Genomic DNA, 13,561 nt, shown 5'->3' with positions numbered 1-13,561 from the left:
GTATTTATAATGTAGCTAACCTAACCTACAAAAAAAACCGAAGATGCACGATCGGACGTTTGGCTCTCTCGTCTGTGAAAAGAAGGCTTCCCTTCCACCGGAAGTCGCTGTCAGGAGCCAGCCCGACGCCGCTCCTGGTTGGACCACGGGCCGACCAATTGCGGCCCTGGACATCCGTAAGTGAGGTTAGGTTATACCTTTTTTGAAGTGATAACGTCTTGTAAATCGATGAACGCCGGCTGCACCCACGAAAAATTGTCACGTTCAGGACTGAGCCGAGCGTGCAAGAACCGGCCAACCACCGTGCGAGAAAAACTTCTATAATATCAAACAGGTTAAGGCGGGCTTTTTAACTAATAATTGTGCGTGATTATATTTAAACAAATTATTTAAATTAAATTTGCAAAAACTGTAAATAATATTTGAAAATTAAAAAGTATGCAATTTTTCATCAATGTTTTCTTATGACGTTATCACGTAAAATTATCGTCCGTAAACCGACTTTACAGACAACCCCCTTTTTAGGCGCCTTGTGAGAAAATGATCAAAGTGAAGTTTACGATGCACGCGCAGCATGCAACAAAAAAAATGAAAAAGGCTACATTCAAATAAAAAATTATGTAAGTGCTTTTCAATCTTATACGTTAGCGATTGACATAACTGAAAAAACAGTTATTTTTTGTGAATATAAATGATAAATATTGTTATTATAAACTTTTTGAAGTGTATTTATATAAGTGAGGTTATGTTCCCGTGTGTATATTTATTTGCAATACATAATTGTTTTAAAATAAATAATTACAATTAATAAATTATAATCAATGTTTAGCATTATAATTTATTTATCATTAATATTTATAAAATTTCTCATTAAGATTAGAATTCATTAAGAATATTTTACTAAATTAAATAATTCATTTTATACTTACACGTTTTATATTAAAATTGAATACTAAGTATCAATACTTTTTTTTAATTGATTGAATTTAAACTTTATCAACAGTATTTATCATATTACTCCAGTCCTTGTAATATGTTATTTATACTAATTATTAGCATGCAATATTAAAGTTAGTATTTTTTATTACGCCAAGTAAGTAAACATTCTTACGCGCGTGCATAAAAGTACACGCACCCATTTATTTATTTTTTTACTGTGGCGAGCATCTATATTTTACTTCGCAAGGGTGCGTTCCTAAGACTAACGCTGACCGACGCCGACAGCTGGCGGGGTTGCGGAGGTTGGCAGCAGTGCAGTGGCAAGCCCGGGAGCCGGCGGGGGCGCGCCGAGCGCCGCTTCCGGCCCGGCCGGCTACTGGCTGCGCGCGCAGCTGTCGGCGCTGATCGCGCACTTCCGGCCGCCGCGCGCCTGGTTCCGGCTGGCCGCCCCCGGTGTCTCCCGAAGCGAGTCTCTGGCCCGGGCGGGTTAGCGGAACAAAACAACTCAGCTCTGAAATTATCTTGCGAAACCTAACATTTTGAATTCACCAATCATAAAAAGTCGGTTTACGGACGATAATTTTACGTGATAACGTCATAAGAAAACATTGATGAACAAGTGCATACTTTTTTAATTTTCAAAATATTATTTACAGTTTTTTTGCAAAATTTAATTTTAAATAATTTTGTTTAAATATAATCACGAACAATATTAGTTAAAAAAGCCCGCCTTAACCTGTTTTGATATTATAGAAGATTTTCTCGCACGGTGTGGTTGGCCGGTTCGTTGCACGCTCGGCTCAGGCGGAACGTGACAATGAGTCATGCTTTTTCCGTGCGTGCAGCCGGCGTTCATCGATTTATAAGACGTCACGTCGAAAAAAAATTGTAAATAATAACAAAAAGTGTGCTCTGTTGAGTCCACGCGTGGGAGTTGTGAAACTTCTTGCTTATTGAGTACAGATAGAGATAAGTTACTGGTGTTTATTATTGAACAAGAGATAATAATATTGTGAGTAGTAAAGATGCGGGTATGATCCCAAATATAAAAAAATATATATATACCTTTTCCCCCGCAACCTGTACTCTCGCATCTGTTCCCTGGAACGTTTTGGCGCCTCTTTGGAGTTTTATTTCCCACGTTGTCTTGATAATACGTCTTACCTGATTCTGCCTTTTTTTTTGTTTTAATTATTTTCGGGCTTTATGTTGAATCACAATTTCAAGATGAATAAAATGAAAGGAACAAAAAAACTCCAATCGAACATAAATTACACTTACAAAGTCTTATCTCCTGAGTCTTTAAGTACTTATCACAGTGTTCACGTAACAAAAATAAATTACACTCTTATAAAGCTAACCTCTTTCAAGTCTAAACTTTTTTTTTTTTTTACATTTTCAATCACATTATTTGCGTAAAAATGAATGATACTTATAAAGTTAATTGCACAAATCACTAACTCTTTTTCACATGAATATCAATTATAGATACCTTAAATAAAATAAAATGAAATGTGGTAAGTAGTGTATATTGGTGGATCCTGGCGCAGATAGCTGGAGCTGGAACCGATGTGAGCCATTTTGGATTGTGACAATACGGTGGCCATCTTGGAATCAAAATTCCTGAAACATGACTCAAAATCCCTCTAAATTTCCATATTTCGAGGGAAAAATTCCCATTTTATAATACTTCATAAATTTAAAAATTCAAAATTCCTCAAAGATTTTGCCTTTGAACGAACCAAATGTCCTAAAAAGCGGATTAGGACTCCTAAAATAAAACCGCCTTAAGCCGCCGAGGTCATGACCTTGACCCTGACCGTAAACTTGAAATTCTTAATTTTGGACAGAAAAATTAAAACAAAATCCAAAATATATAAAAAATATTGTTTAATTCAAATGTTTAATTACTTAATCCATTTCAGTCCTTTGTTCGATTCCCGGAGAGAGTATACATGTAATTTATTAATATATTTTTTAAAAATTCTTCATTACAATTTCAATAAATTTTAATAAAAATCTTGCTTACATCACACCCGCAACTTGGATTCGAGAACCTTCCGCCATCTTGTCTGCTGTCTTACCCGCCATATTGAAAATCCGTATTTATTAAGCTAACAATTCGGGAAAACTTAAAAAAAAACTAATTTATTTATTTATTCAATATGATCGATTCCTGTCCTCGGTTCGATCACTGATCGATGCAAAACTGTTTATTCTAAGTAAGAATCACTTATTTAATAAAACATTGTCAAAATCCTAAAATTGGCTTAAATATCTCGTCTACTAGCCTCCAGTAAGCCAATGATGACATAGACTGCCACATTGAAATTATGTAATTATTAAGCTGGAAATTCGGAAAAAAATTCCAAAATTCATAGAATAAATAATTTATTAAGATAATGATTACTTCGATCGATATCCGTCCTCAGTTAGATCCTAGACTGATGCAAAAAAGTATAATTTGATTATATATTTCATAAATTTACCAAAACCAGACAGGTTCGATAGAAAAAAATGCAATTAAAAAATTGTTTTTTCTACGGTATTCTTAGAAGGTGAAGTGAGTCCTTTCCATGTGTTATCAGGTCAGTTCTACACAGACAGTCGAATAACCAGGCACATACTGTCGGTGGTTAGGTATATAAAAGTCAGTAGCCAAAATGCCTTATTTTCTATACATATCATACCTTTCAAACAGGTCATGTAAGACGTCCAACGTATATAGACCAGACGTCACCGAACCACGGGGCCAATCGACCTGACTACACACCTAACGAAAGTGCTCCAACTGCTCCAACAGCACCCAAGTTCCAAATGCTCCAACAGCTTCAATGTTTCAATGCTCCAATGATCCAACAACACCAAGTGCTCCAACAGCTCCAATGCTCCCATCGTTCCAACAGCGCCAATTTCTCCAAGTGCTCCAATGCTTCAGTTGCACCAGTGCTCCAATAGCTCCAAGTACTCCGACAGCTGCAATGCACCAAGTGCTCCAACGCTGTTGGAGCATTGGAGCAATTGAACTTTTGTGTATATTTAACATCGAAATCAGCCACGTGGGTTTGACCGGGAAAGCCCGACCCAACACCCGTGGGTTCCCTGCAGTATCTCACTGGCGCCAGAGATTGCAGGGCCGGTGGCCGGCGGGTGGGCGGGTGGGCGGGTGGGCAGGTGGCCGAACACACGCACCACGGCAGCTGTGCCGCCGGTGGTCCTTCCTGTCTCCGGGCCGGGCGGGGCGAACACCCTGGTGCCACGTCTCTGGGGCAGTTTCATCATCAGTAGAGACCGGAAAAATTCGCGGATTCACTTCGTGATAGGCTGAAATTCAAACATGTGCACAATTCTGCTGGTTCTGCTATTGGCTCGCGGTTTAACTGGAGCTCTCTGGGCCAATGAGAGACTATATCGACCAAAGAAGCGTCGAATCACAAGCCACCAAGTGGAGACGCCTCACAATTTAGTACCCAATGAACACGCGTGTTTACTTGAGAAGTGCAGAGGATAATGGAGGCTATCCTAGAGGTCATTGAATCCGCGAATTTATCCGGTCTCTAATCATCAGATTATCAACTTGGCAATCTTCTAGAGCAGTGGTAGCCAACTGGCGGCCCTATTCGGCACGTGACCCGCGTGAAGAATCTTACAACAAATATGCTGTAGGAAGAGAAGTAAATATATTTAGAGAAATATATGAGAGAAGATAGAGAAAGAGATTAAAGATGATAAAAGAAGATAGAAAGAAAGAGAGAGAGGAAGTAGGTATACTAATATTAACCGTCTCGATAACCATGTGTGTGGTATACAACCGACAGTGTTTGCATACAGAAATACTTTAAAAAAATATTATTTTTTATTTATGTACAATATATATTTTTTCGATGATAGTTATATTTAAATTTTTTGTAAACCCTGTTTTTAAAATACTTATTTTTCGTTATTTCATCACAATGCACCAATTAATTAGATACTGTAATTCCAAATTTTTTTTTATCGCAACTACGAATAACCATAATATTGATAACAATTATTCGAAATCAAACATGTTAAACTTCGAAGGAAAACCTTTTGCATGACTTATGCGGCAAAATTTTTAACCAAGTAACTTTTGACTATTCATACTGTAAAAAAAAAAATATACTATCTGAGGATGTTGTTATTTACTTAAATGAGGCAGATTTTCATGACTGTGTAACAAGAATGTATTTTTTTTTTTTTTTTTTTTTTTTTTTAAGGTTTTGAAAAATGCCCATGACTAAGAGCTAGGACGATTTTCCAATTTTTGACGTGATAACGTCTTATAAATCGATGAACGCCGGCTGCATGCACGAAAAAATTGTCACGTTCCGGCTGAGCCGAGCGTGCAAGAACCGGCCAACAACCGTGCGAGAAAATCTTCTATAATATCAAACAGGTTAAGGCGGGCTTTTTTTTTAAACTAAAATTGTTCGTGATGATATATTTAAACAAATTATTTAAATTAAATTTGCAAAAAAAAATGTAAATGATATTTGAAAATTAAAAAGTACGTACGCAATTGTTCATCAATGTTTTCTTATGACGTTATCACGTAAAATTATCGTCCGTAAACCGACTTTACAGACAACCCCCTTTTTTTTTTAACGCTGAGTCCTGGGACTTTTTGCAAGTGGCAGGAACACATATGACGAGAAGTAATAGGCGGTGCCCGTGTGGCAGGAGAACTCAGAACTGTGTTACCGCGAGGCCCCGCACTGGTGTAGAGGGGGAAGTGAGCAGTGAGGACAAGGAGAGGGGGGAAGGGACGCCGCGACAGCCCCGGGCCACAGGAGCTGTGCGAGGGGTGTCCAGACCTCCGCCTCTAGCCCGGGCAGGGAAGCCTTCTTTTCACAGACGAGACAGCCAATAGCCCGATCCTGCATCTTCGGGGTTTTGACGTGACAACGTCTAATAAATCGATGAACGCCGGCTGCACGCACGAAAAAAGTGTCCCGTTACGCACAGTGTCCCGTTGCGCTCATTGTTCCGTTACGCTGTCGGCGAGTGCAGTAATAATAGGTTATGTTACAATTGACTAAAAAATTATGGTGATTCATATAATTGATGATAGATATTGATTACAGTTTATTTATATGAAAACTTGTTCATAATTATATTTAAACTTTATAGCTAAACGCTAGTTTTTAAAATTAATTACAAGTTATCTACACGTGAACTGTTTCGTCGACTGTTTATAAAGTGAAGTAAAAAGTTAATGTGATTTTCATTGCTTATTTCAACAACAATTTCGGCAATAAAGGTTAATTATTCTTGCATTTTAAAAATCTGATTACTAGTATAATTTCAAGTATATATAATTTCATTATTAAAATAAAAATGATTCAATTTTATTCATAAAAGTATGCAATCATTTCATAAATGTTTTGTTATGACGTCACGTTAAACTATCGTTCATAAACTGACTTTACAGACAACCATTTTTTTTTGTTCTAAGTAAAAGGTTAGGTTAGCTACATTATAAATACTTTAAAACATTGTGGACGGTTGATTTGGTTAGGATAGCTACATTAAAGATACTGTGGAATCATGTAAACGGTTTCCTAGCCCTGTATAGCTACATATTAAAAGTTATTTGCTAAGCAACCATAAAATGGTTTTACAGTATTATTAATGTAGATATACTTACCTAATATAACCAACCATCCACAATGTTTTAAAGTATCTATAATGTAGCTAACCTATCCTAATCGACCGCAAAATTTAATGCCACACCGGTTTATACAATGAGATAGAACAGGGGAAAAAGAAAGCTAGCATGAACTTCGGGGAACTTCGGGTGTGGCTCTCTCGTCTGTGAAATGAAGGCTTCCCAACCCGGGCCACCGTCACGTAGCTAACCTGCGCCTTGGCTCAGTGAAGCTCGCGGCGGCCTGAGAAACTAACGGCGCTAGCAGTAGTTGAACCCATCATTAAACACTGTGTTAAATGAGAGTTTGGTTTGAAATATGTTATTATTCTTAATTCCGTATCAATTTCTGAAATTTTTTTTTTCCCACATTACTATGTTTTCATTCGTTTGGGTGTTCGGCAAATGCCTAATCTGTACCAAAAATGCCTTGAAATTTTTTTCCCCTTCTTTGTTAGTTATGTTGAAGTGATGTTTCAGGCATTCGTTTTAACATGATGCCTCGTACGTGGCCTGGCGCAGTGGTCAATCGCATGGCCTGCTGGGTAGGTGTCTTTTCTTGTGACAAAAAAAAATTAGTTGTCTGTAAAGTCGGTTTACGGACGATAGTTTAGCGTGACAACGTCATAACAAAACATTGATGAAATTATTGCATACTTTTATGAATAAAATTGAATTATCACTATTTTGTAAGGATACAAAGAAGGAGTGAAATGAAATCTACAATTTAATTTATAAACTCACTTTTATTTGCACCCATTAATTCAAATATGTTTATTACTTTAACGAACAGATTATTTTAACTATATCTTTTATACATGTTTGCTATTTAACTTCTTCCAATCTGTGTTATTCTGTTAAGGATAGGACGATGATAGGAAAAGTAGGAAACGAATGGGAGTGTTTTAAGTTTAATGTGCCTCGAAAAAGTCAAATCGATGGTTGTTCCAATCGAGTGGAAGAGAGATAGATGCAGCGCAAGCGTACAATTAGCGTAACGGGACACAGTGTAACGGGACAATGAGCGTAACGGGACACAGTGTAACGGGACAATGAGCGTAACGGGACACTTTTTCGTGCGTGCAGCCGTTGTTCATCGATTTATTAGACGTTGTCACGTCAAAATGTATATTTCACGACTGAATGTACCAGTGGTGGAAGGGGGTGGGGGGTTATTGATGGTTTTCCACTGTTACGTTCTCCACTCCCAAACAAACCCGCCAACCATCTGTTCACCTTCTGTCAAAACAGGACGGAACTACCTACTGACTGATTGGGACTGGGAAGGATGTGAAGCAACTGGGCATTACAGGCCTTAAATGCAGACAGCGTACAGTGGGGATGGTCCCTTAAGAGTGTCTGTGGGTTTCAGGAAGAACTTCCGAAGAGGTCAGCGGAATTGAAGGATGTCGCGGGCAAAGATCAAAGCATGCCAGGTGCGGCGGTCCTGAACTTGCCTTTCATTTGTTCTTTACGGGCCATTGTATCTGGAGGCGAGCCTCATCAAAGGGTCTGGAGGATAGTGCGTAGTACCCTACACAAAATAAATAAACTCTTTGAAACAACATTTTTCAAGCCAACCTTGAACTTAAATTTCAACTGTGACATATATTTTAACCTTAATGTGTGGCATTGAACGTTACCCAAAGACACTATAACACATGAAAGTTTAAGACATGTCGGATCGTTTACATTTACTGTACTATGTTATTATGTATTAACCAAAGAATTAGTATAAATTACTATAGAGAAATAAGAACATATTGCCATTTATAACCAAACATAATTTATTTAGATGTCAAAATTACAACAAGAAATAAGTAAATTTATTCTTTAGCGTGATTGATATTCGAATAAATGACGTTTATGTTATATAGTGTGTCCTTAAAAAAAACCCACAGTTTCAGTGGTATATTATAAAAGTTTAATTTAGACTAGTTGCAACAAATCATACATCAAATTAAAGGTAAGCGAACCTTATTTTACTTACAAATGTTTAATATATGGATGTATAGTCATACGGCACGCCGTTTTCTTCATGCAAGGAACGACACAAGGAGTACCGAGGCGAGCAGTCGACCAACAGCGACATTTTGTGCAGCCCTGCGAAGCTTCGTCCTTTTTTTTTATTCTCAGCGTAAAGGGATCGAGTGTATAGGATTCTTTGTCCTTGTTATTACCCGCCAGCCTCATCAACCCAACCCCCCTCCCCCGCCAAAAAAAGCTATCGCCATCTCTCTTCATCCTCATCTACTCCTTGCTCTTAATAGCTTTCCCCTGCACGGCCTGTATATATTATACGCGGCTCGCATGCTGCCAGGTGCAACAACATTGACGTCGGAGGGGAAAATAAACAATTGCCCACACAAACTTCCTTTCCGCTCTCGATCTGCTCTCTTTGTCTCGGGTCGATTGCGTTTCTCCGATTGTCGATGTTATTTCTGATGATCGCGCGGCGCGATGCCTGAGGTGCGTGTGGGGACCGCCGCCTCGTGGTATGAGGCCTTCTGAAGGCAGCGCCCCTGCCGGGTGGGACCTGGTGTGGACCTCTTAGTGGGTAGTGGACCTCTTAGTGGGTAGTGGACCTCTTAGTGGCTAGTGGACCTTTTGGTGGCTAGTGGACCTCTTGGTGGCTAGTGGACATCTTGGTGGCTAGTGGACCTCTTGGTGGCTAGTGGACATCTTGGTGGCTAGTGGACCTCTTGGTGGCTAGTGGACCTCTTGGTGGCTAGTGGACCTCTTGGTGGCTAGTGGACCTCTTAGTGGCTAGTGGACCTCTTAGTGGCTAGTGGACATCTTAGTGGCTAGTGGACCTCTTAGTGGCTAGTGGACCTCTTGGTGGTTAGTGAACCTCTTGGTGGGTAGTGGACCTCTTAGTGGCTAGTGGACCTCTTAGTGGCTAGTGGACCTCTTAGTGGCTAGTGGACCTCTTCGCGGGTAGTGGACCTCTTAGTGGCTAGTGGACCTCTTCGCGGGCAGTGGACCTCTTCGTAGGCAGTGGACCTCTTCGCGGGTAGTGGACCTCTTAGTGGCTAGTGGACCTCTTAGTGGCTAGTGGACCTCTATAGTTTGATAAAAGCTTGTTCTAAAACAATGAATTCACGCTGCAGCTCAGGGATGCTCTCGCCGAGTGCGCTGACCGCGCGGCGCCCGGGACACAGAACAGCCACTCGCGCAGAGGCGCAGTCGCGCCGTGTCGCCTCGACCGCCTGCCGCCCGCGCGACGCCCGCGCGCTGCGGGTTGCGTGTCGTGGTCTCTCAGGGGCCGCCGCGCCACAAATTATTAGTTAACGAAGCTGTCGGCGGCTAATTGAGGCCGGTGCCGCGAGAGAGCGGGTTCGTTAGCGCTCGTGCGCGGGTAGGGCATTTGCATGCGGCGGCCTCGAACCCGCGACGTCGACCTTTCCCGCGGTCTCACGCTCGCATTCAGTGCTGCCACATTCGCCCCGCCCGGCTTCCCAACTTCACAATCATTGTCTTTGGTTACAATGAGTAGAGACCGGAAAAATTCGCGGATTCATTTCGTGATAGTCTAGAATCCGATAACTTTTGCCCTTCTGCTGCATCAGTGATTGGGCCACAGTTTATCTGAACGATACTCGGCCAATGAAAAACCTTTAACAAAAGAAGTACCGAATCACTAGCGTCCCAGTCAACAGGTGTCACGAGTCAGTAGCCAATGAGCAAATGTAATTTTCCCGCGTGCATAGAGGATTATGCAGTATATCCTACAGGTCATTGAAATCGCGAATTTTTACGGTCTCTAACAATGAGTTCTACTACCTCTTAATTCAACTATACGTTGATGTCTTTATTACTATAAAATAGTGTCTTTATTACAGTTGTAATAATTCAGACAACAAATTTCAATATTTACCCCCAATTATTATTTCACAAACAGAAAATATTAGTATTAGTAGTTCACTGTTAATAACAAGGCATTCCTCGATGTTCTATTATGCACAAAAGAACAAATAATAATAATAATAAAAGATAAAAAAAATATATTTTTGACAAAAAATTGTTTGAATCCATGACGGCGTGCAGGAAAACGTATTCGCTAAATACTCATTCCAGAATTTAATTTTACAAAATACGTTTCAGGTACGTTAAAAAAAAAATACATTGTTACGTGTATCTGGAAACTAAACACGCGGAAACATGGACGGCGCTCGAGGCGGGACGAGAGAGTGCGCCGCGGGCCCAGGAGGATATGCCGATTCTTTTTTTTTTTTGACGTGACGTCTAATAAATCGTTGAACGCCGGCTGCACGCACGAAAAAGTGTCCCGTAACGCACATTGTCCCACTACGGATGTGTCTTGTTATGCTCATTGTATGCATGCGTGGCATCTCTCTCCACTCGATTGGAACAACCATCGATTTGATTTTTCAATCATAATTTCGTCGTTTGAATTATTAATATTATGTAATTTAATGATCGTCCACCGATTTTCAGCACAATCGGTACGGTTATTAATTTCCCGCCTACCACTATAAGAAATAAACATGGCGGACTACAAACGTTTTTAAAACTTCCACAATACAAAACAAAATTTTTATACTGTGTATATATACCATCTGAAACAATTGTTTTCAATATGGCCTCGTGGCCGTGCGGTTAGCATCGCTGACTATCAATCCAAAGGTTGACGGATCTAATACCGGCCACTGCGATAAATTCATTTTTGTGCTTGTAAAAATAAATACGGCGCGCGCGATACTACAAAAGTAATAAATATATTTGAATTAAAGAATGTACATAAAAGTAGATTTATCAATTAAATTGTAGATTTCATTTCACTCTTTCTTTGTATCCATACAAAATAGTGATAATTCAATAAAAATGATTCAATTTTATTCATAAAAGTATGCAATCATTTCATCAATGTTTTGTTATGATTATGACGTCACGTTAAACTATCATCCGTAAACCGACTTTACAGACAACCAATTTTTTTTTCCAATATTACGGTTATGCCTTGTTTTGGCTATCAAAGTTCCCAAAGTGTATTCAAGGATAGTTTCACTATCATAAATTTCTTTTGGCAAACTAAAACGCTAATTGCGTGCTTCGGTAATAACGAAGGTGAGTACATAAGGGTGCATGTTGTTCTCCACTCGCCGGTCCGCCATCTTGACGACTTCGACTCGTGGCCATGGGCGCAATGCAGGAACGCGCATGCGCACTGAAATTTCAACCCTGTAAAAAATTTCCGTTGTGTGATGCGAGGCCCGTTTCGTTGCATTTGAGTTGCAGACTAAGGCAAGGTTTATAAACTACGCAAGGAACTGCAACGACGCAGAAAACGCAATCGATGCAAGAAAAATCACGATCTTTTACGAGCATGCAAGTAGTCGCAAAACGTCACCAACCCGACAACTCGAAATTGCAAAACAGCTGAAAACTAATTTCTTCCCCGGGCTTTTTTTTGTTCAACATTTTTATCATCAGAACATATGAAAAATTTCAATTATATGATTTAAAAGGGCTGTTTTCTTTCCTCGTAAGAAAGTTTAATACGCGAAAACCTCGTGATTATAATAATTGCAACATCGTGGACTTCTATCCACATAACGTCTGCGTCTTTATAAGTTTTCGTAACACTTCACTTCCAATATTGCCGTCATAAACGCAAGCCAAAATACAATAAAGGCAAGGCAAGGTTTATAAACTACGCAAGGAACTGCAACGACGCAGAAAACGCAACCGATGCAAGAAAAATCACGATCTTTTACGAGCATGCAAGTTGCGTCTTTCTAGAATAGTTTATAACCCGGCCCAAAATTCCACCCTCAATGCGCTTGAATAGGTATATAACTTCAACAACTGAATGGATCACGTGCGAACAAGAAAGTGTCGTCAGACTTGATTAGGTACCAGGAAATGCGATTAAATTTAAAGCCTGTGATGACGTGGGATGTTTGCTATCGGGAGGTGTCGGCGCGCTCCCCACCCCGTGACGGTTGCCTGCTGTTATCAGCGCCGGCCTCGCAATCAGCGGCTAATGACTGCTAATGAAGGAAGCGTGTAGGCGGCAGATGGCCGCTACTCCGTGCTGCCATCTTGCGGCCGCGCGCGACACCAGTACGGCATTAGCCGGCTACTTCTCGCCACCTGTGCGCAGATAGCGCTATCAGCAGCCTCAGTTCCCCTCCCCTTTTACGCACACACCATGTCCGCAAAGCTGTGTTCGCGACAGCTGGGCGTCAGTGTGCACATCTTCAGCTGTGTGCCAACTCTGTGGAAAAAAAAAAGGGGGGGGGGGTTTGTCTGTAAAGTCGGTTTACGGACGATTATTTTACGTGATAACATCATAAGAAGAAAACATTCATGAAAAATTGCATACTTTTTATTTTTCTAAATATTATTTACAGTTTTTGCAAATTTAATTTAAATAATTTGTTTAAATATAATCACGAACGATTAGTAAAAAAAGCCTGCCTTACCTGTTTGATATTATAGAAGATTTTCTCACACGGTGGTTGGCCGGTTCTTGCACGCCCGGCTCAGGCGGAACGTGACAATTTTTCGTGCGTGCAGCCGGCGTTCATCGATTTATGAGGCGCTGTCACGTCAAAAAAACATTACAATGTTTACATTTTACAAGAGACATCATTGGCAACTGAGTTTCCAAGGACTATCCTCGTGAAAGAACAAAAAATTTTTTTACAGTGAACGAACGGTGACTCCAGGCCCAGGCAATCACCCAGGGCCCTTTATTACCGACGCATCTGTCACGCAAAATATACTATGTCATTCAATGGTGGAATCTATTCGTTATATAACGTAAACATGTTTTCCTAATTTTAATAATGCTAAAATTCATATATATTCGTTGTATTTTAAACATCTTAATCAATTATCAAAACTAGAGTCGATGTTAAGGGTTGGTCTTAAAACATTGATTTAGAGTTTGTTCTGTGCAGGGTTCTATCCCACACACACCCCCGC

Source organism: Bacillus rossius, assembly GCF_032445375.1.
Source record: "Bacillus rossius redtenbacheri isolate Brsri chromosome 9 unlocalized genomic scaffold, Brsri_v3 Brsri_v3_scf9_2, whole genome shotgun sequence".
In the NCBI taxonomy this organism is placed as follows: domain Eukaryota; kingdom Metazoa; phylum Arthropoda; class Insecta; order Phasmatodea; family Bacillidae; genus Bacillus; species Bacillus rossius.
The sequence above is the reverse complement of the archived record's forward strand: the minus strand, read 5'-3'. Positions refer to the sequence as shown.